We start from the raw sequence: 20,651 nt of genomic DNA on the forward strand, positions 1-20,651 counted from the left end.
TTGCACTATCTGCTAACTAACTTGGATGTAAAAAAAAATAAATTTAAAAAATTTTTTGAAAGATGAGGCTAAAGTAATTACAATGAAAAATCATTAATTATTCTGAACTAATTAATATGGACTTTGTTCAATCCTTGGCTTTGACACTATTATGTAAACCTGAAGTATTAGGTTTTGTTTTGCTTGAGAAAAAAAAAAGTACCAAAGACTTAACAGGATTAAGAGGATTTTTCATTCTGTATGCCCTTTCTACCCTCAAACCCACCCCCAAATTTCTGGTGATGAATAATCCTCCTATGAAAGCAACAAAAACCAGAGAAGGAAATATTTAGGACACATTATCAGCACTGCCATTAACAATAATAGATCTTGCAAAACACTGTGGAGAATCTGCTTCTTCTTGTCATTTCCTTCTCTTTTCCTACGTATAGTCCATTAAAACACCTTAGTGTGGCCTTTAAGTTTACTCTAATGCCTACCTTCAGAGTTACCTCTGTATATTTATTTTTATTCCTTGAACTCCTCACCCCTGCAAAAAATTACAAGGTACGGGTAGGGACAATTATGAATAGCTGTGGCTGCATTACTGAAATTTTTTGTTCCTCTGATATGCTCTGAAAATGTAGGCCACTAGTCACTGCTACTAAACACGATTTCTCTTTGCATGGTGCTATACTCTTCTGCCTTTTTAAAATGGATCTTTATTTCTTACCACGTCTCAAACAGCAATTTTTGAATTTCATTGCAGTTGATTGGAAGATTTTGTAGTCCCTGTTCTTTTATCAAGAACTCCTATCCTGTATATGAACAAAAAAATCTCCTCCATCCATGCAGCAGTCATGACCTCCTAACACTTCTCACCTTACACTTCTGGGTGCAGCAGCTCTGAACTTTCCTTCTGAAACACTGCATTCCCATATCAGACTGCACCCTGACATCCAATAAAACAGCAGTCGGAGCCTTTTTTTAAAAATCTAGAACCTCATTCATCATCTGCTAGCAATTTAAAGTTTTAAAATGCTACTATATTATATCTTTAGGAATGTTCTATTTATGACACATTGCTTTCACTTCAATGTAGCTTTGTGGGTGGCGCGTCATGGCAGGAGCTGAAGCAGAAGAGAAAGTTCATTAAATAATCATTTTGTACTTTATAATATATGCTCCTAATAAACTCATTGAAAGATTTAAAATATTCTAGGGAGGATATATTCATAGAAGCAGTTTGAAATATGATTTGAGCAATTATAAAAATATATTTATCAAATGCAGACAACCAATCTGTGTATTTCAAGGGAAACTACTTTCTTTAAGGTTTGACTTCACTTCTTATTCATTGTTATAGCCTAAGTTCTAACATTTCATCTCTGCTGCAAACTCACCACCATTTACCTTGCCTCTACTATAGTCTCCTTAAATATATATATAATAAATATATATAAATATATACATATATTTATAAAAATATAAATATTTCATGTGTATATTTTGTTTGTTTATAGCAAACAGGTAAAAATTAAATTGAAAAATGTATTCAATAATGAAATAGTTAAATGACACAAGTTATTACACTGGATCGTCTTTTTGAGTTGACTGATTGGACAGGGTAACATAATCTACTTTCAAACACTTATATCTAGTTTGTTTTTCCTTCTTCACCAATAAAGTTAATATGCATGTTAAAGAATGTTTGATTAGGTTGTACATTAAATATTTTGTTGTTGTTATTAGCAAAAACCTACTTTTTAAGACTACCAGACCCTAGCTCTAACACAGAGATAGAAGTCTCCTTGATATTGTGGCCTCTCATATAACAGATGCAAGACAGTATCCATTGCTTTGGAGAAAGTTGTTACCAAGTTTTATGTGTTTTTGTTTTTTAACAGAAATTTCTTCACCTCAAATTTCTTGGTATGTAGAATTCAATTTTCTTGGCATGATGTAAAAATAAAAACAAAATACAAAAAAACCCACAAGGCATGAATACTTCATTAGGAAGAACATTATTAGGATCCTAATTTCTTCCTTTTTAGAGAGTAGAGCTCAGACATGATCTCGTCCAGTTCCAACCTACCATGTGGCTCTATAGATGAAAAACGGTGGTGGAGGGGTGTGTGTGTGTTTGCATACGCATGCATGTGTGTGTGTGTGTGTGCGTGCACGTGCTCACGTGCGCATGTAACCTGAGGCAGCTGTGTCATGATAGAAGCCACAGAGTCTCACAAAGTCTCTTGAGCAACCATCGTCTCGTAGCCTCCCATCTTGGTGGTCTCCCAACCTCAGAGGAATTTGTCTGGGTCACAGCTTTCATGCCTGGAAAGACCATCCAAGACAGCTCCACAACTCAGCATCAATGGCAGCCCCTGAGGAATTAAATGAAATTTAATTGGATTAAATTTCTCTGGACTGTTTGAGTTTCACTGGCTTCACCAGGGCCCCCGTCTCGTTTCACAGCAGCAGCAGCAGCAGCAGCAGCAGCAGCAGCAGCAGCAGCAGCAGCAGCAGCAGCAGTACGGCGGCACATTTTGGAACAGCCAGCATCTGGCGGTGATCATGGGTTACTTAAGCTCTAAACTGGCACATCCACAAGTTGGCTTAAGGAAAGAAATGAGAGCAAGTCGACCACGGGGAAGACAGTACTCGTAAGCCAGGGACAGATGCTGGTGAGAGGTACAGATGTAATCTGGCAGCAACCAATGCTTGGGAAGCTGATGGAGTGAGTGTCTCTTACTGGAGAAGGGATTCAAGCGGGCCATTGCAACCCTACAACTTGCTTCTTTATTCTTTTACACTGCTCACTCCCTTCTAATGTAAAGTTTGGCCAAGCACTGATTTATCTTGTTAATTAAGGAAATGTACAAGAAGAAAAGTAGCTGAATGAACTACATTTTCTGCCTTGGCAGCCACAGTTGATAACTCTCATCTTTCCAGCAGGGGAGCCATGATGACACTGGGACCAGTCATCAGTGTCAACTCGATTTATGCCCAGTAAATGTAAATGTCTGCCCATTCCCTTTTGTTCGGTATAAATTTACCTGAGCAAGTAGCCATAATCCCCTTCATGGAAGATCTGGGGGAATCATTATCATATGTACATACTATCATTGCTCAGGATCTTTGCTCATGAGGCCTCACATTCTCCAGTTAGTGGGTTTCAGAAACGAGAACTAAACAAAAGAACATAAGCTTTTATTAGGGTGATTGCCTTCTGCCTCCTGGTTATACAATCTAATTCACTTAGATGGTATAAATTAGGCAACACTCTTAATGTCTGTCCATATATCTTGTCCCTATAAAAACTGTGTCTTTAACCATCTTCCTAGCACTGAGGAGGCCAGGACCCTGGGCTGACAGTCCAGCCTTGACACGTATGACAGTAGTTGTACCCATATTTCTTCTGGTAGTTGATGCTGCCTATCCTTATTTTGGGATCCCGTCATACCCACGGCTACTAGGGAACTCAGTTCTGTAACAGTATCTCTTAACCTCAGCCCCCACCTACCAAAGAGGCCTATCATTGAGCTTCTCAATGATACTAGTACCAATCTAACCAATACATTCTCTATCACTTTAGCAAATGGCATGCCCTTCAGGCTCTCTATGGATCACGGTCATCTGGTGTGTTTTATGGGTTTATAGTTTATTTAGAATGCCTATTTCTCTTGTCATTTTGATCCCATCTTCTACTGTCTGACATGTACTTATTATAATATAGGTAATTGCTTTCCCTAGCTTCAAAGAGCCCTCCTCACAGCATGGGAGCACTAGAGGTCTTGTGTTGTGCTTTAAATTCTTATCCTGGGACAGTACTGCCATATCAGTAAACTTTCCCTTATCAAACTTTAAACACTGTCCCCCTCCTTCTATTCAGCAACCTCAGGATCCAGTTCTATAAGTTCTCTCACAACTGCTGCGTATACATGTTGCTAGATGCTGCAATCCCATCCACATGTAGCCCCTTTCCTCAGTTAGCAGGCTCAGAACAGCCCTTATGTTGTCTTGTGAGACAGAGCCTTTGTGTCATCCTATGTCAGGGACGTGTTCTCCATTTTCAAAGCCTGGAGAAGTGCTCTGCATTCCAAGGTCTTCCGTACATCATATCAGATATCTCCATCCAAGTTTCAGCATCCTACTCCTTCTCAATCAGAGCCCTTGCTTTGCTACAGGAAACTTCCTATGCTTGAGAATTCAACCTTCTCTGGAGCTCTGTTACTTTTCTGAGTAAGTCTTTGTTCACATAGTCATCCTCTGCCCTTTGTTTGCTAGAGATGAGTCTTTATATATTCCACCAAAGAAACCATATAACCTTCACTTTCTACCTTAAATTCCTTTACTTTATTTATCAATCCACTCATGAATCACTCTCAGCCTGTTTTTATCCAACACATCAATACCAGAAATAGCCATTTGATCTGATGGTCTCTGGAATTATTAATTTCCTTGTACCTCTCAAACACTTGCGATATTGCAAGCACTAATGAATTCCTTTCTACCCAGTTCACCACCTGTAAAATTCTTAACAGTTACACTCACACAACATGCTAGGAGCTGCATCCCCTGCCATTTGGCCGACAGATGCTGCAGTTCCCAAATCCCATTTTTGAGCCTGCTTTTTAGGTCACTTCCAGTACTAACTCTTCTAGGTTAAGTTTACTATCTACGAAAACTGAGAATCAGATATGTGAGCAAGGGATTATAGGGAAGGACACTGGGGAGCCACAACTGGAAGGAAGTGAAGAGAGCAGGACCGGCAGAGGGAAAAGTTGAAGTTCAATGTAGTTGAGGCAGAGGCCTCAGGCCCTCAGACAAGTCCACAGAGAGAGCTCAGGAGTTGAGATAATACTTCAGTGTTTTCCCAAATTGAGACACGGGGGCCAGGCCTTCTTTTCCCTCCATCAATTAGATACTGGATGCAAGCTGCTTCAAAGGAAGAGGTGCAAATTTAACTAAGGACAATTGAAGGGGTAGCTGGGAGCATCCTGCCAGCCAGAGCTCTGAGTGTCTCCACCCTGAAGGGAGTATTCTAGGTGAAGCTCTAGAGCATATGCTACATAAGGTTCATTGAACTATAAAAATAGAAAAGAAAGAGAAAGCAAATATCCAGATAAGATTCTAGTATTGCATTTTCTGAACAAAGGAAAGAAGAGAGGAAAAGAGAGTTAGTATCCTTCTATATCTGTTTTCACAAGACATTGTGCCTTACACATAATGTATATGTTGAGTGGATGAATGAATGAAAAATGAGGCTACCCTTTCCATTCTATAAAAATATTACATGCATATATCATTCAGATTATAAACATCTTCAAGAAATTCTGCTCCCTCATACTTATTATTTGTGAAGAGAGAATCTCTGATTGGTTCCTTGTAACATCTGCTGAATATTATCTCATAGCAATTGCTAATTTGTGTAGGCATATTTGACATTTGGCAGGAATTTACTTCCTTTTACCAATACAATATAGGCAATTTGGGCTTTACTTCTTTTGGAAAGACAAATGAAATACATTTAGTAAACATTATCTTACACCTTTCATTGGCCTGTACCTGGTAATGTTAATGGTGCCTTAAAATCAATAATTAAATATATGATTTGATATAATTTTTTAAATATTCTACCCAGTATCATAATTTGTGTTAATAATATTTACTCACTTCTAAACAATGAACTTCAATTTTTTTTCTTAATTTTCTTAATATTTATTTCAGGTTGGACATTTTTTTCTGTTTTCAGGTATATTAAACCTTTAAAGTGTGATAAGTTTTCACCAAGTATCTTTAGATTTTATAATTATCTTTTGGAGCATTCTACATTTGAGCTATTATTCCATGTAATTTCATGTTTTTTCTTTACAGATAGTTTAATGATGCTGCCATAATAAAACATAGTCTTTAATTAAAAGGCATACCTACCAACAAACTATTTCAAATAGTCCTAAATGTATGCTTCCAAAAAATGCTCACATCCTTTCTAATAAAAAAATTAGTTTGATAAGAAGTGTCATTTATATGTTAGCAAACTCTTAAAGGCTTATTTATTCTGTAGATCTTTTTGAACAGCTATTTTCTGGTCACAGCATTGTGCTAGATGCTAAGGAAACAAAGCAATGAGTAAGATCTTATATCTGCCTTCATGAATGCTACAACATTGAATTAAGAGATTATGAAAATAATGTATCATAATAGAAAATAAAATTAGTAAAATAAAGTTAGTATAAGCAAAGAGAAATGATCAAATTATTCCAATCCTAGGCATGAGGGAAAACTTTATATTAACTTCTATCATAATATTTATGTGAGTGCTAGAGCTGTTTTCTTCCCTGTCTTTCTCACTAAGAAAGAGTGGGATTAAATGTTCATCTCAGTATTTCCCAAGTGTACCACCGAGCTGTGAGCCAACAGATGATCTTCTAGCTTTTTGGGGAGTTATTATGTAAAGTACCTACACTTCGAGAGATAAGTATCTGTTCTGTAGAGAGCTTTCCAAAATGACAGGAAGGTGTCAGTTTGTTCACACAAGTCAGTTGGTGTTATGTTTAATGTTCACCTTGAGGAATTAGAGACAGCTGTTCCTGAAGTAATCAGTTGATGGCATATTGTAGAATGCCTTGGATGACACACACCAGAATCTGACATTTCCTCCTTTTGTAGGTAAAGTTTTGAGTACTGTCTTCATCATTACATAGCATAATCTGAAGTTTACCAGGATATTGGGTTACTTATGTCACCCATTAGGGTTCCCATTACTAACTTTCTAACTCAATCTTAGAAGGGAAGAGAAATGAGGAAACCAATGAAACTGACTAGTTTTGCTCCTAATTTAGATAAGTCAGTTGCAGACACAAGGTATTGAGGGACTGGAATATATTTTTTAAGGCATATCTTTATTAAATTCTTCTCATATTTAAGGTAAAATAATATTCCTTGAATATGGTTCTAATTTAAAAAACCAACCTCACTGAAAGTTTTATGGACAAAGATATGAACCTAATAACTTTGGAAATTAATAGAATCTATAAGACTAAAGGTTAAAGTAACTGCTTGTATTGAGTAAAATGGTTTCCCACTGGCATGTGGGTGAGCAACTTTGAAAGCCCTATACGTAGATACTTACAACAGGTAAAGTACATGGACATCAGATTTTTCACTATTGAAGTGGGAAGAAAGCAAGGGGAGGAGGTGAGGATGACCCATGAGGTACATTGGAGTTATACACTCTAATGAACTCATGTTTGGTTTAATATAGATAAAAGTGGGTATATTTGCAGATATATGCACCTACAGGGATTGGTGTATATCCAACCTTCAAGGTAACTTAGAGGGCCTAGAAATAATAACCTAGAAGTAATGAGTACACTTAGTGTGCAGATCTTGGTTTCTTACACCATTCTTCAATACAAAGAACCAGAGTTCCTTGAGGAAGGGCTGCTTCTAGAAATGAGGCAGGAAATAGACAAGATGAATTCAGCATATCTTGTAGTGCCAGAAAATAAGTGCTCAAAAAAGAAGAAAACTTATGGGACCCAAGAGTAAACTAAATGAGCTTTCAGTGGTCAATACTGAAACAATTTGAGCAACAAAATTTATAAAGTATGGACTGAGTTAATAATAGTAATGATGACATTATCAACATCAATTTATTAATTGTGACAAATATACCACATTTAATCCGGTTGTTAGTAATATAGGAAACCGGGCATAGGGTATACGAGAACCTTTTTAGTTTAGTGGGGGTTTTTTTTGCGATAATTCTGTAAATCTAAATGTGTTATAAAATTAAAAAGTTTATTTTTAAAAATCACACACTTTCAAGAGCTAAGTATATGTTCATGACTTATCTGTGGATAGATAACAATATCATATTCCAAAGATCATTGAAAGCTCTTATCCTTAAGATTTCAAGTCCATTAAACATGCAAGATGCTCAAAGCACATAGACTAGGCCAATTTTATGCCAAAAGACAAGCCCCACATTTCCAGAACAATTTTAAAAACAAATTTTTTATCCATAAAAACAAAACTAATGTTTTGCACTTACTGTCAGATTAAATTTCACATTGCTTTTAATCTTTATTATTTGTATATGAAATACACTGCAGGTTTCAGAGTAAAATTCACTTAGACAAGTAAATGACTTTTGTGCTGTATATTTCCACACATTAATAGCATCATTTGCATGCTAAAGAAATGAAATTTTTATTCTGCTGTGGCCACCAAGGATTAATTTAATGAATTGAATAGAGTTTCGATTGCCTTCTGAGAGAGAGAAGGTTAAAAGGTACATTTTGCTAAATATTTAAAATCTTTAACCTTTGTAGTATAGTTCTCCATGATTAAAAAGAAAGAAGGATAGATACTTAAAGCACAGTTGTATCTTGCTTAAAATTTTTCCTTTTCAAATCCAGAGGTAATCTACATGATCTTTGAATTAATACCAAGTATTTCTAATAAGGCTACACCTCTTCTATGAAGAGATTTTCAAATATGTTTATCAGGTTTTCTATGATTTCTGTTTTATCAAACCGGAGTCCATCAAGGAGGAACTTTTGCATGTGGGCAAGAAGCAGTAGGGTCTCTTATATGTTTTCTTTTTCTGCAGCAACACATGAGATCATCTTAGAATCCACTATTTCCATTCCTAAATGAATGGCCTTCACAGTCCTATTTAATTTTTAATTTGGTGACTTGTGGAGAAATTCAGGACTATTTTTTAATTTGTGTTCCTGGCCCTTCTCTATCAATGTATTAGTTGACACTGGATATTCCCATCACAAACTGTCAAGCTTAGAACAATCCATATACTAGAGGTGTTTTTTATGATGCAATAGACACCATGAATAGCATCAGACCATTTCTTTTATTAAATGTTATCTTCCCACAATTAACATATTAAAATAAATCAATCAAATATATGATTGAGACATCTCTGTAAATATCTAAGAAGTCGGAGGAAAATTAATTAAAACAATCTCTTGGGAGTGCCTGGGTGGCTCAGTCAGTTAAGCATCCAACTTCCACTTAGGTCATGATCTCAGTCTATGAGTTTGAGCCTTGCGTCAGGCTCTGTGCCAACAACTCAGAGCCTGAAGCTTGCTTTGGATTCTGTCTCCCTCTCTGCCTCTCCCCAACTCATGATCTCTCTCTCTCAAATAAATAAACATCTTAAAAGAAACTTCTTAAATAAAATCTACTAAGAAATCTCTTGGTAGGAAGAAAGAAACATCAAACAGTTTTAAGTGGTAAATTACCTTATAAAATGTGTTTTATATTCTTGGTATAAATGGAGAAGAGTATCTGGGCTTCAACATATAATAATAAAATACAAAAATCTTAAGTAATATGCTTTCTTGAATCATTAAATTTAATCCAACCTATCCAATCCAAATTTAATGTGTCTATTTAGTATTTCATTGAGCATTTAGAAAAAAGTACTCTTTTTGAGATTGGAGTAAAATGAATTTTTCATGCACAAATTTATTTTATTGTTCCATTACTTTTATATCTTTATGTTATAAATATATACTTGTTAATACATACAAAAGACAAAGGACTTGAAAAGTGTTTTGTGAGGCACCTGGGTGGCTCAGTTAATTGAGCATCCAACTCTTGATTTCAGCTCAGATCCTGATCCCAGGGTAGTGGGATCCAGCCCTACATCCACCTCTGCACTGAGCTTGGAGCCTGCTTGGATCCTGCTTGGGATTCTCTCTTTCTCTCCTTCAGTCCCTTTCTCTCTCTCTCTCAGATAAAATTGCATTTAAAAAAAAAAAGTGTTTTGTAAAAGGTTAGCTGTTCACAGCATATACTGTAGTCACTTACTCCCTGCAGCCACAGATCTTTCCTGTGTGTCACTCTAGTCCCTTTCCAGTGGGTTTTGAACAGGACCCGGAGGCCCTACACTGCCAGAGAGCCTTTCCATCCGAGCCAGACAGAACTGAATTCTTTCCAGGAAGATAACCATCTGTCTGAATATGACACCTGGCTCCTCTCGCAGGCAATCTCTGCTGTCTGCTTTCTTTTCCTAAGTATAGGTCATATTTGTTCTCTGCATGTGTCATAAACTTTTGTTGAAACTGGACATTTTAGGTAATATATCTTAGCAACTCTGACTATTGATTTCCTCCCCCCTCTATAGGGTTTGTTTTTATTGTTTTTGCTTGTTCATTTATTCAAAGACTTGGCTAGAGTATTTCAGCGAAGTGTATTCTGTCTGCTGTGTGAAGCCTCTCATTTGCTCCTCCTAAGGTAAAGCCCTGGGTATGTGCACGATCACCAAGAAATAACTGCTGTTTTAACAAGACTCTCTTTGTCTCTTTCCCTGATCTGTCTAATGAGCCATCTGCTTCTACTGGTATCACACCCAGCTCTTAAGCCTCTACTAATTATGGACTGAGTGACCTATTGCTTTTGACAATGTCCTCAGGCATAAATTATTCCACAGTATGATCCAATTAAATATGGGCAGAGATGGTTTTTAAAGACTGTCTTGGAGGTATTTTCTGACTCTGTGAAGGTTTTTCTTGGCTATTTCCCTGCTTGTCTCCAGTAAACTAGTTGGCCTCTGGTTTAGCTTGGTGATTTCATAAAGCTAACAGCCTCCTCTTAATTGTTTATCACCTAAATCTCCATTGTTTTTGAGAGTGTTCTTTCAGTATTGAAGTTACTCACACCATGTTTTAAACAAAATTAATTCCTTTGGTGAAACTTTGGAGTTCTCTGTTTTAGTGGACTGTTTCCTTGAGCAACTGATCTGAACACTGGGTGAGGGGCCCTAGCCTCTGTTACTCCCAACTTGCCTTTGCTGGCATTGAAAATCTGTCCCACAAATTAACTAGGGTGAAGATCAGAGCCCTATTATTCATGCCCAGGTAGAGCAACCAACATATGAGTGAAGTCTAGGTGGAGGAAGGGAGCCTCTGACTTTTCATCTGGACCCACCAACAATATAGCCTCAGCAACTCAGAGTTGGAGGGGACTCGAAATACTTGTGACCTACCCTTCCTAGTAGATGTAGTATCCCCTGACTAGGAGTGAAAAGACAGACATATCAATCAAGAGGGGAGCTTCTGTTAAACTGAGCTGGTACTGAGGAGGGACTGAAGGAGAGCAGAAGGAAGTGAGATGTAGTTCAGCTTCCACAGACTCTCAGCATACTTACCACATTTTAGTAGATTTTCTAAAAGAAATGTTTCTTCATTTACTGGCAGTTTACCCTTTGGATAATTGTCAGAGATTTTCAATAGTTGTGTGCATTATGTGTGTGTGCATGTGTGTGTGTGCATGCAGATATAGATATATAATTTTATTTATCTTTCTATATAACTATCAATCTATGCTTCTTACATGGTGAACAGTTCAATGGAACTCTTCATGTTGCCGTTCCTAAAGTGGAAACCGTGTTGTTATCATTAGTTTTTGAGCCAGCCAGGCCAAACTATCATCAATAGTAACAGGATCCTCTAATCTCATGCTTTCTTTTAACCAAGTCAGTGATAGGGTTTCTAATAATAGTTCAGTGCTGGTATCTCCAGCTTCAAAGCTCTTTCCTTCCCGTCATCAAACTTTCCCAGGAGAACGAGAGTCTCAGGATCTCTAAAACCTGACTTAAACAGCAAATGTGCCTTTTAGCAACTCTCTAATTTCTTTTTTTTAATGCTTATTTATTTCTGGGCCTGTTTATTTATTTCTGGGCTTGATCCCATGAACGTTGAAATCATGACCTGAGCTGAAGAGTCTGACGCTTAACTGACTGAACCACCCAGGTACCCCAGCAACTTTTTATCTCTTAAAGATGCAAAAATATGCAGCAAGCTCTTGATATAGACAAGATATTAAAACTTCTAGCTTCTTTTGTACTATAAAATACAACTGTCTTCACGCATATACAAAACGTGTCATACCCATATGGTAAAACACTATTAAGCAATAAAAAGGAACAAACTATTATGGATTCATGCTTCAACATGAAAAAACCTCAGATGCATCATGCTAAGGGAAAGAAGCATATTATACGATATTATATGATTCCATTTATGTGAAACATCCAGAGGAGTAAATATATAGAGAAATGAATGGTTGGGGGAAGGAATAGACGTTGACTGCAGATAGGCACAAGAAATCTTTTTGGGATGATAAAAATGTTCTAAATTGAATTTTAGTGCTGATTGCAGAACTCTGTAAATTAGTAAAAATCATTTAATTGTACACTTAAATGAGAGAATGTGTGGTATTAAAATTATACTTCTTAATTAGAAGGATAGAATAGAATTCTTAAAATAATTGCCTTATTTGTCTTTCTAATCCCTATGTTTTGCACAGCGCCTAAAACATAGCATGTTCAATAATGTTGGTAAGATGAATGAATCAATCGATTAATTCGTAAGAGTCCCACTGGACACAGATATCAACTCTTGCCCAAATGGTAGTGTCAACAGACTGGAGGGCATGAACATCCATGGGTCTATATAAGCTCACCGTGCACTAGGAGAGAGAGATGAGTAACAAAAACACAAAAGGCAAATAATAGTAAATTAGAGGCAAATCTTATCTGAGTTTAGTTCTGATGATCAAGAAGATGGTTACTTTAACACCATTTTTCTCCCAACCCACACATCATCTAAGGAAAACTGTAGGGAAAGAAGGATGAAAAGCTGAAAATAAAATGATCCAGGTACCCCCTCTCTACCGACCATGTTTCAGTCAAAGGAGCTCACTACTATCTGATTTTCTATTGTAAAGATACCTAAATTTTATGGTTTCATTTAAAGAAAGTATATAGCAAACACACGAGCAGAAAGTATATAAGGAATTTTGAATAATCACATTGATCTCTAAGCTAGCTGATTTTAAACAAATTATTTCTTAATTGATCTTATAGATCATCTTCTCAGAAAGCTGTCATTGACCTGGAACACCCTCCAATAATCCATAATGTAGGAAAAAATACATATCGGGTTGGGAGAGGCTGGGCAAGGGCTTCCTCATTCATCCACCATTCCACTCCTGTGAACATAGTAGGCTCTTAAATATTTATTCTATGACCAATGAAATCTTGAAGTTACTAAGACACAATGCCAAGCAAATTCAGTGTTGTAGCAAACCTTGAAACTCTTAATTAGGTGAACAAAACACAATATCCATTTGCCAGTTTGTCACAGGCTTCATTACTCTTTTATGCTCACACTGATATGTTGGTATGTTAAGAAACTTCCTGAATAATTAGTGACAGGTGTAATAATGCACCGGCTATTCTGTTCACAGGAACATTCTGCCTAATAAAAAACAATACAAGGTCAGTATGCAATCCATTTTTCCCTTTCGAAGCACCACTGTGCTCATCATCTAATGATAATATAAAGCCAGTTAGAGGTCCATTCTCTTATTCACAAAGTGTTCAAAATTACAGCAATAACTATATTTAAAGACTTTTGGTTTAGTCATTTTTTTTTTTTTTTTACAACCTATAAGTGTTTCTGGCATCCAATTTCTGACCTGCTCCTAGATAGGAACCAGGTACATTTGCCTTCTGCTCTTTATTAATTTAGGCATTTCCTTTCCCATTTAAGTGAGAAGAAAAGAGAATGGAAATGAAATTTAAATGAGAGGTTTTTGTTACTTGATTGCAATGCCAATAAAAATTTTGGTATGGGTTGAGGTTGAGAAATATTGCTAAATGTAGTTTTTCGATTATCTATGGATTTCAATTAGCCAGGGATCCCTCTCCTTTATTAGAATAAATAACTGTGAGTTAATGTAACGTATTTGGATAGAATTTAAATCTCACCACGCTCAACTTCATTATCTGGAACTGGGCTTTCATTTTCAGAGACTGAAGGGAATTTAGGAAATTACATTATTGTTATTTTTTTCCTTTCTTTAAAAAAGCTGACACAAAGTGTTTCATGCATCAAGAAAATAAATAAACCAGAAAGACTGTCAGCCACTTTTTAGTACTTTACTGATTCTAAAACTTATATTTTATCATATTCCTGAAACTCAATGGCAGTAATACTTGGAAAACATTTTGAGACTTAAGAATATGCATAGATATACAGGCTTCATTCATAGATTACATGCATCTATGTGAATAAGCTTTACCAAAGTCTTGAAAGAAATTTCTAAACTTAAATAATTAAGTATAAAAATATTGCACAAACATCTATTGTCTTCCTGAATAAACATCTAACATTAACACATGTCATCAAAAGGTCTTAAATGAATCACTATGGTAAAGAACATGGGCCAAGGATTTTAATCATGACCTTCAGGAAGTTATAGGATTTCTTGAGTCTCAGTTTCCTTTTGAGTAAAATGGATATATTAGTGGGTTTTTTGTGAGAAATACGTTATAAATATATATAAGTATATATATAAGTTAATATCTATAAGTATAGACATATCTATATTAGCATAATGTCTTGCACACAGGTAATTAAATAACAGTTGTACTATAGCAATTATTATCATCTTTGACTCTTTTCTTTTCCTTATATCCCTATCAAATCAGCTGAAAAATCATTCCAAGAAATCCATTTCTATAGTGTCTCTCAGACGTATCCAGTTCTCTTTTTCTCTTTCACTAGTCTAAGACCAAAATAACACTTCCTGGTCTATTGTAATAGTCCCATAATTATTTTCACCCCTTCCAACCTTTCTTCTTTTACCCACAGCCCTGCAAGAGATCCCTTTTAAGAACACAGTTGATGTGTGTCACTCTGTGGAGAAAAGCTTTAATGTTTCACCATATGTCATTAAAATAGAACCTCACATTGGTTCAGCGTCACAATGTGTTCTAATCCACATTTCTGTGTCTTCACCCTCTGTACCACCTTCTGTCTTCCTCTCTTATTCATCCCCCCAAAACATCCTAAATCATACTACCTACCTGATGACAAGCCCTGGATTTTCCTAGTTCACAAACTTGCTTGAGTTATTTTCATTGCCCTTAAAACCTCTCCCTATTTATGGTGAAACCTGAAACATCCTATAAAAAGACACTTGACGGGGTGCCTGGCTGGCTCAGTCAGTAGAACATGTGACTCTTGCTCTCAGTGAGTTTGAGCCTAATGTTGGGAATAGAGATTATATAAAAACAAAACAAAACAAAACAACAAAACACCTTATTCTGTATTCTGGTGCCTTATAAGGTCTCTGCAGGCACTGATTCATATCCATCTTCCAGAACTCTTGTGTTGTGCCTTTCAGCATGCCTCACATTTGGTGGAGCACTGCATCAGACCTGGCTTTTGCTTATCTGAAGATCCCTTAGATTGACACTTTATTACGACTACATGTTTGATTTTCCAACACAATTATGACTAAGCAAGAGCTTTTAGGTTCCTTGATAATGCTCTTCAAAGAGCCTCATGTCAGTAAGAAAAGACTCACTAGCTCCAGAACGCTAGCCTGAACAAATCATCCAAGTCCAATTTATAGAAGAGGGAATTTGGAACAATCCGTTCCTCTCTTCCTCTTACACTCTAACTAATGTGTCTCTCAATTTTCTACCATAAATTTCATCTGTCTCAAGAAGTATTTCACAGCCTCTTCTTTTTAAAAAATTTTTAATGTTTATTTATTTTTGAGAGAGAGAGAGAGACAGACAGAGTATGAGTGGGGAAAGGGCAGAGGGAGAGGGAGACACAGAATCCAAAACAGGCTCTAGGCTCTGAGCTGCCAGCACACAGCCTTATGCAGGGCTCAAACCCGTGACCCATGAGATCATGACCTGAGCCAAAGTCCAATGCTCAGTCGACTGAACCACCCATGCACCCCTCACAGCCTTGTTTACTGGAGTAGTCTCTTCTTCCCCTGTAATCCAAGCAACCTTGAATCTTTCCTATAATTCAGATCATACACTCCTTTTTCAGAGTTTTTATATTTGTGTCTTTTACTTTTATGATTCACATGCTCTTAGATAACATATTTATTTTGCTTTCTATGATACCTACATCAGAATATATTTCATGGCAAATATTCAATAAGTGGATGATGAATTAAATTGATATAAGATTATCACCTAATATTTGTAAAATACTTCACACTTTTGAGAGTAAAACTATGGATATAGACATATGGGAGAGTGATGTCCAATTACAGATAAGAACAATTACACTCAGAGTCATGAATATATTACTGCAAAACAAGAAGCCGAGTTCTAATAGCTTACCCAGAGTTTTCCACAATCCTCAAGACCAGTTTTCCAGTCTCAAATAGAGCTTTGATTCAAAATTCTGTGGTGATACTCTAATGTTGTGGAGATAATATAGAAGTCAAGTCATTGCCTCACATATGCATCTTTCCTCTCCCCCATGGAAATAGTCTTACTGTTCTTAAGAAAAATGTGGTTAAAAGAAAGGAAGAGCTGGTCATGCTGCTATGTTACACTGCGTAGCATTTTAGAAGGAAGAGGTAGAACTAAATATGTTAACCTGGAAGTGGTCCTAAGATATGAGGTTAAATTCAAAATTATTTCAAAATGACAAAACGACATTACATCATTTACATATTAAAGCCATAAAATACAGGATACTATATATTCTCTAGGAGTACATATGGATTTATGCAAAGGCATAGCAAAAGGTCTGGAAGGATATGTACCAAACAGAAATCATTACCCCTGAGAATCAAAGAGGGGTAGACTGGGGTTGGGATGCCAGTCATCAAACTCAACTTCAGAGGTTGCTTCATTTTTTTTCCATCTAAAAAATGTTTGTTTGTTTGTTTGTTTTTAACAAGTAAAATGTATTCTGGCCCTACGCCAGATGTCAGAGTTCAAATCCTGTCTCATTTACTACTTTTGTAAATGTAAGCAATAGATTCTCTTCATCTGTATTCGTCATCTATAAAACCTTTATAATATAACCAAATTATAGGCAACATTGCTTTCATGAGCATCCAAGTAATTTTTTAAATTTTTTGATACTTGTATTAAATGGCAGAATCTTTAAATAGAAAACAGATATCCAAATTCCCATAAACATATATTTTACCTGTTAGATGTTCCATTATTTTCTCCGGGAAGTTTCTATATACTGTGGACTGGATTCTGAAAATGAAAATTAACAGTACCAATTTAGAGATGCATGTGTACTTTAGCCATTGAGTTGAATTAAGTCCTAATAATTATGTTCTAACACTAAGGTTAGAACATCTTTCAGACAGTACTAAAGTATTGTAGAGACCTTCATATGGAAAATTCAGCAAAAGTTTAATACACTCTTGATCCATATGAATAATTATGTCAGACACACCTTCTCATGTACAATAACATCAACTTCCTATATTTGGCTACATTTTGTTTCTTACATAAGAGTTCTCCTCAATGGTTGCAGTTTTTTTCCACTATCATTGATCTCTCAAATTTGGAAATTTTTGACACATAGCAAAGTGATTTCCTATAGTCTCGACATATATGTCAAGGTGGCAGAAGTTGTTCAAATGATAAATCCAAAATGAAGCCTACATCATACCTAAATGGATCTTAAAAACCTAGTTACTAGAGTATAAAAGAAACAAAAGAATTTCTACATTAACTCAGTGACATTGCTACTTTATTTTACATGCCTAGTTTAATTAAAAAATGAGGCTGTACCAACAGGGAATATCAAGTCTCATTTTGCTCAGACAACTAAATGCTTTTAAAACTTCTGACCTTCACCCATTTTGTTTGCTTTTCTTAATGTTCTTGTTGAGAAAACCCATAATTGAAAATAATTCTTAGTAGCATTTCCCAACATTTCCTGAGCATAGAGATGGGCCAAGATTTGTGCTACGTGCTGGTAGTATACATAGGAATACGTGACACTCCTTGGCTTTGAAAAACTTGCAATCTAGAAAGAAGAACACACAAGTAAACAAGTAATTTTTTTTTTTAGAATTTATCTGTTAAAACTAAGACTCATGTGCTTTATTCACATACAACAGTTCTTTAAAAGCAATTACATTAATCCTTAAACATATTCTTTTGGGGAAAAATTGCAAATTTATCCTAACCAATACCAATTATGCTATGTGCTACTTATTTATTATTAGTGAGCTATTTTCCTGTCTGTTTTTCTTGCTCAAGATATTACTTGACATATTTGTCTAGTTTGATCTTTACATATACAACCTGATTATTCCTTCTTAATCGTGAAGACATTGCAATGAGAGGATCCATTCACTACGTGTTTTTCTTTTAGGCTTCATCTTATCTAGGATCAGAAGGCTTGGGTGGATCTTGATTAGCATAACACTTTTTGTCATGGAGCCACAGCATATCTCTAGCTCAAAATCTTAGCATTTAAAAAGCAGTTGAGAATCTGTGAGGATTAGTCTCCCGTGGACACCTGTTATAAATCTGAGTGAGCGATACCTTGGCAACATTACTTTCCAAGTGTTTCCATTTGATATAATCAGGCCTGACCACCAGCTTATGTTTCTGCCAAGTCTATCATGTATAATTTTTAGTTGATGTAATTCTTTTAAAGCCAAATCAGAGTGCTGTGCTGTAAATAAAGCTCACTCTTCTTCACAGCAGGCCACTACGTGATTACTCCTACGAACTTTATTTCCCTATCCCTTCCAAACCAGGCCTATCACCAAGGAGGTGCCTGGGTGTAAGAGGAAAATAATAGCACATTCCTGAACTGTAATGATGTGTACTTTATCAGCCATTGACATGCACAATGAGAAGTAGTAATTGCCTGATGATGTGTCAGGTGACTTTTGGGTTTTACATATAAAAGAATTCAGAGGCAATAATACAGAACAAGTAAAAGTGACATTTTCAATATCACAGCTGGATCAGAACAACCACTATTTAGTCTACTATTTCCATGTGAACACTGAGTACTTGGGTCGGCTTTTGCATCTTGTCACACATTTGACTGCATTATCTGGGCTTTTAGAAAGTTGTAAGTAAGCTCTATGGTTACTGATTTCAAGTAAATGATTCTGATCTTAGATGTTTCCAGTCTTTCCGTTCTCTGAGCTCCTACAGTGTCTACTGTCTGAATCACTCAACCCAACACTTAATTAAATGTAAGCGTTTAATTGTGCCCTGGGGTATAAAACAGAATTTTCCTTTTCTGTTGCAACGTTGACTGACCTATAAAGGACTGGGACCTAGTAGGACTCTGATAAAAACCTTCAGATTTGGTTCAATCTCTTAGTTTCTGATCTGTTACACTCACAACTAAGGTGGTTAAAATATTGCAGCAGGAAGGGATGTTAGCTCTCTTTACAGATATATTAAGCAATTTTCAAAATTGGCAAAAACAGAAACAAACTCACAAATCTAAGATAATTTCCTTTCTACTACCTATGGGCCACCCTGCATTTTCATGCACAATTCAGAGATACTTTTAGGTCTCTAAATATTTTGCAAGAGGAAAAAAAAGTCTTTTCTATTCTCAAGAAAAAAATCAAAGGAGGAGACACAGTACTCAAAGACCACATTGAAAACATTTGCTTCTGATTAGGAAACACCAGTGGTCCATTACTCTAAAAAAGACCCACATATACAAAAAAAAGAGAAGGTTTAAAGCAATCTAAAAATTAAGGAAAATATATTGGTTTTTATCAAAAAAGTGAAATTAACAAAACCTCTTATTTATTGAGCTCTTATATTGAAACTAAATAAGATTACTTTATAAGTACTATGAGCCTATATATTAATTTATTTCCCAATATATTCTAGCCAACCTAAGTATGTATTAAAGATAATATAGAATCTCTATTTCTCAATACAATTCATTGATTAACAGGCAAGGAAAATTGTCCTTATTTCTAATGCATGCTGATCTAGGCTCATATTCTGAGGCATAAGACAAAGTTCTTAAATATTTAAAGTAGGGATTGGACAGCTGTCCAAAAGCAAAGTAAAACAAACAAAAATTCTCCTGGATTTATATAATCTCATCCATTCCCAAATGGCTCTTGCTAAAATACCATCTACCTGATTTAACTCAAGGAAAAATCACATAGTTTTGTTTCCCTCCCCCTGGATCGCCAGCTGTGTGATAACAGTTAAGGCACTGTAAGGCCTAGATGAGGGAACAACATGATTTCTTCTCCACTCTCCTCTCTTTCTTGGCAAGGATCTCTTACCACCAAAACCAATGTGGTTTCCACCCAATCCCTCAGGCCACTGAGCTCCTACCTTTTGGAAAGGAACTTCAGAAGCCATTAGACCATTTTGACAAGAGAAGTAATTCACCTCAATATACCCTTCAAAACTGTTACATAAATGAGAGCAAGCTGGGTGTTTCTTTCTGTGCTGCAGCTCCACTGCTAACTCAAACAGCTGTGAAAGTTACCGTGGAGATATAGCCGCTGCATGGCCACCTGCTGTTCTTTGTGACAGCCGCCACTGCCCCTTGACACTGAAGAGCATAGCACAGTCACCTAATAACCAGGCAGCTCGGGAGTTTGGGATGTGTGTATGTGTGTGTGTGTGTGTGCGTGAGTGTATATATGTCAGCGAACATTGGTCTGAGGATTTACGCTGTCATTCTAATACTAAGAGTAATAGCTAATAACCTCTGCTTCCAAATTCATATTTGTGAAACTGTCAAACCAAGGTGTTATTTCTGCATTAGTAGAAATAGCTGCCTCTTCCAACATCAGACATGGCTTAGTTTTTTTAAATTTTAGGTATAAATTAAAAC

At 36.2% G+C, this 20,651-nt stretch overlaps 1 long non-coding RNA gene across 1 annotated transcript; it reads right to left on the reverse strand.

Moving 5' to 3' along the window:
- Positions 1-1,986: 1,986 nt before the first annotated feature.
- On the reverse strand, positions 1,987-20,247 carry LOC144232686 (uncharacterized). Its single transcript, XR_013335490.1, has 3 exons — positions 20,144-20,247; positions 16,992-17,047; positions 1,987-2,363 (listed from the first exon to the last, which is right to left on the reverse strand). It is a non-coding gene; the product is annotated as an uncharacterized LOC144232686 (long non-coding RNA).
- Positions 20,248-20,651: the final 404 nt, after the last annotated feature.

This window comes from Crocuta crocuta, unplaced genomic scaffold, assembly GCF_008692635.1.
Source record: "Crocuta crocuta isolate KB4526 unplaced genomic scaffold, BGI_CrCroc_1.0 scaffold274, whole genome shotgun sequence".
In the NCBI taxonomy this organism is placed as follows: Eukaryota; Metazoa; Chordata; class Mammalia; order Carnivora; family Hyaenidae; genus Crocuta; species Crocuta crocuta.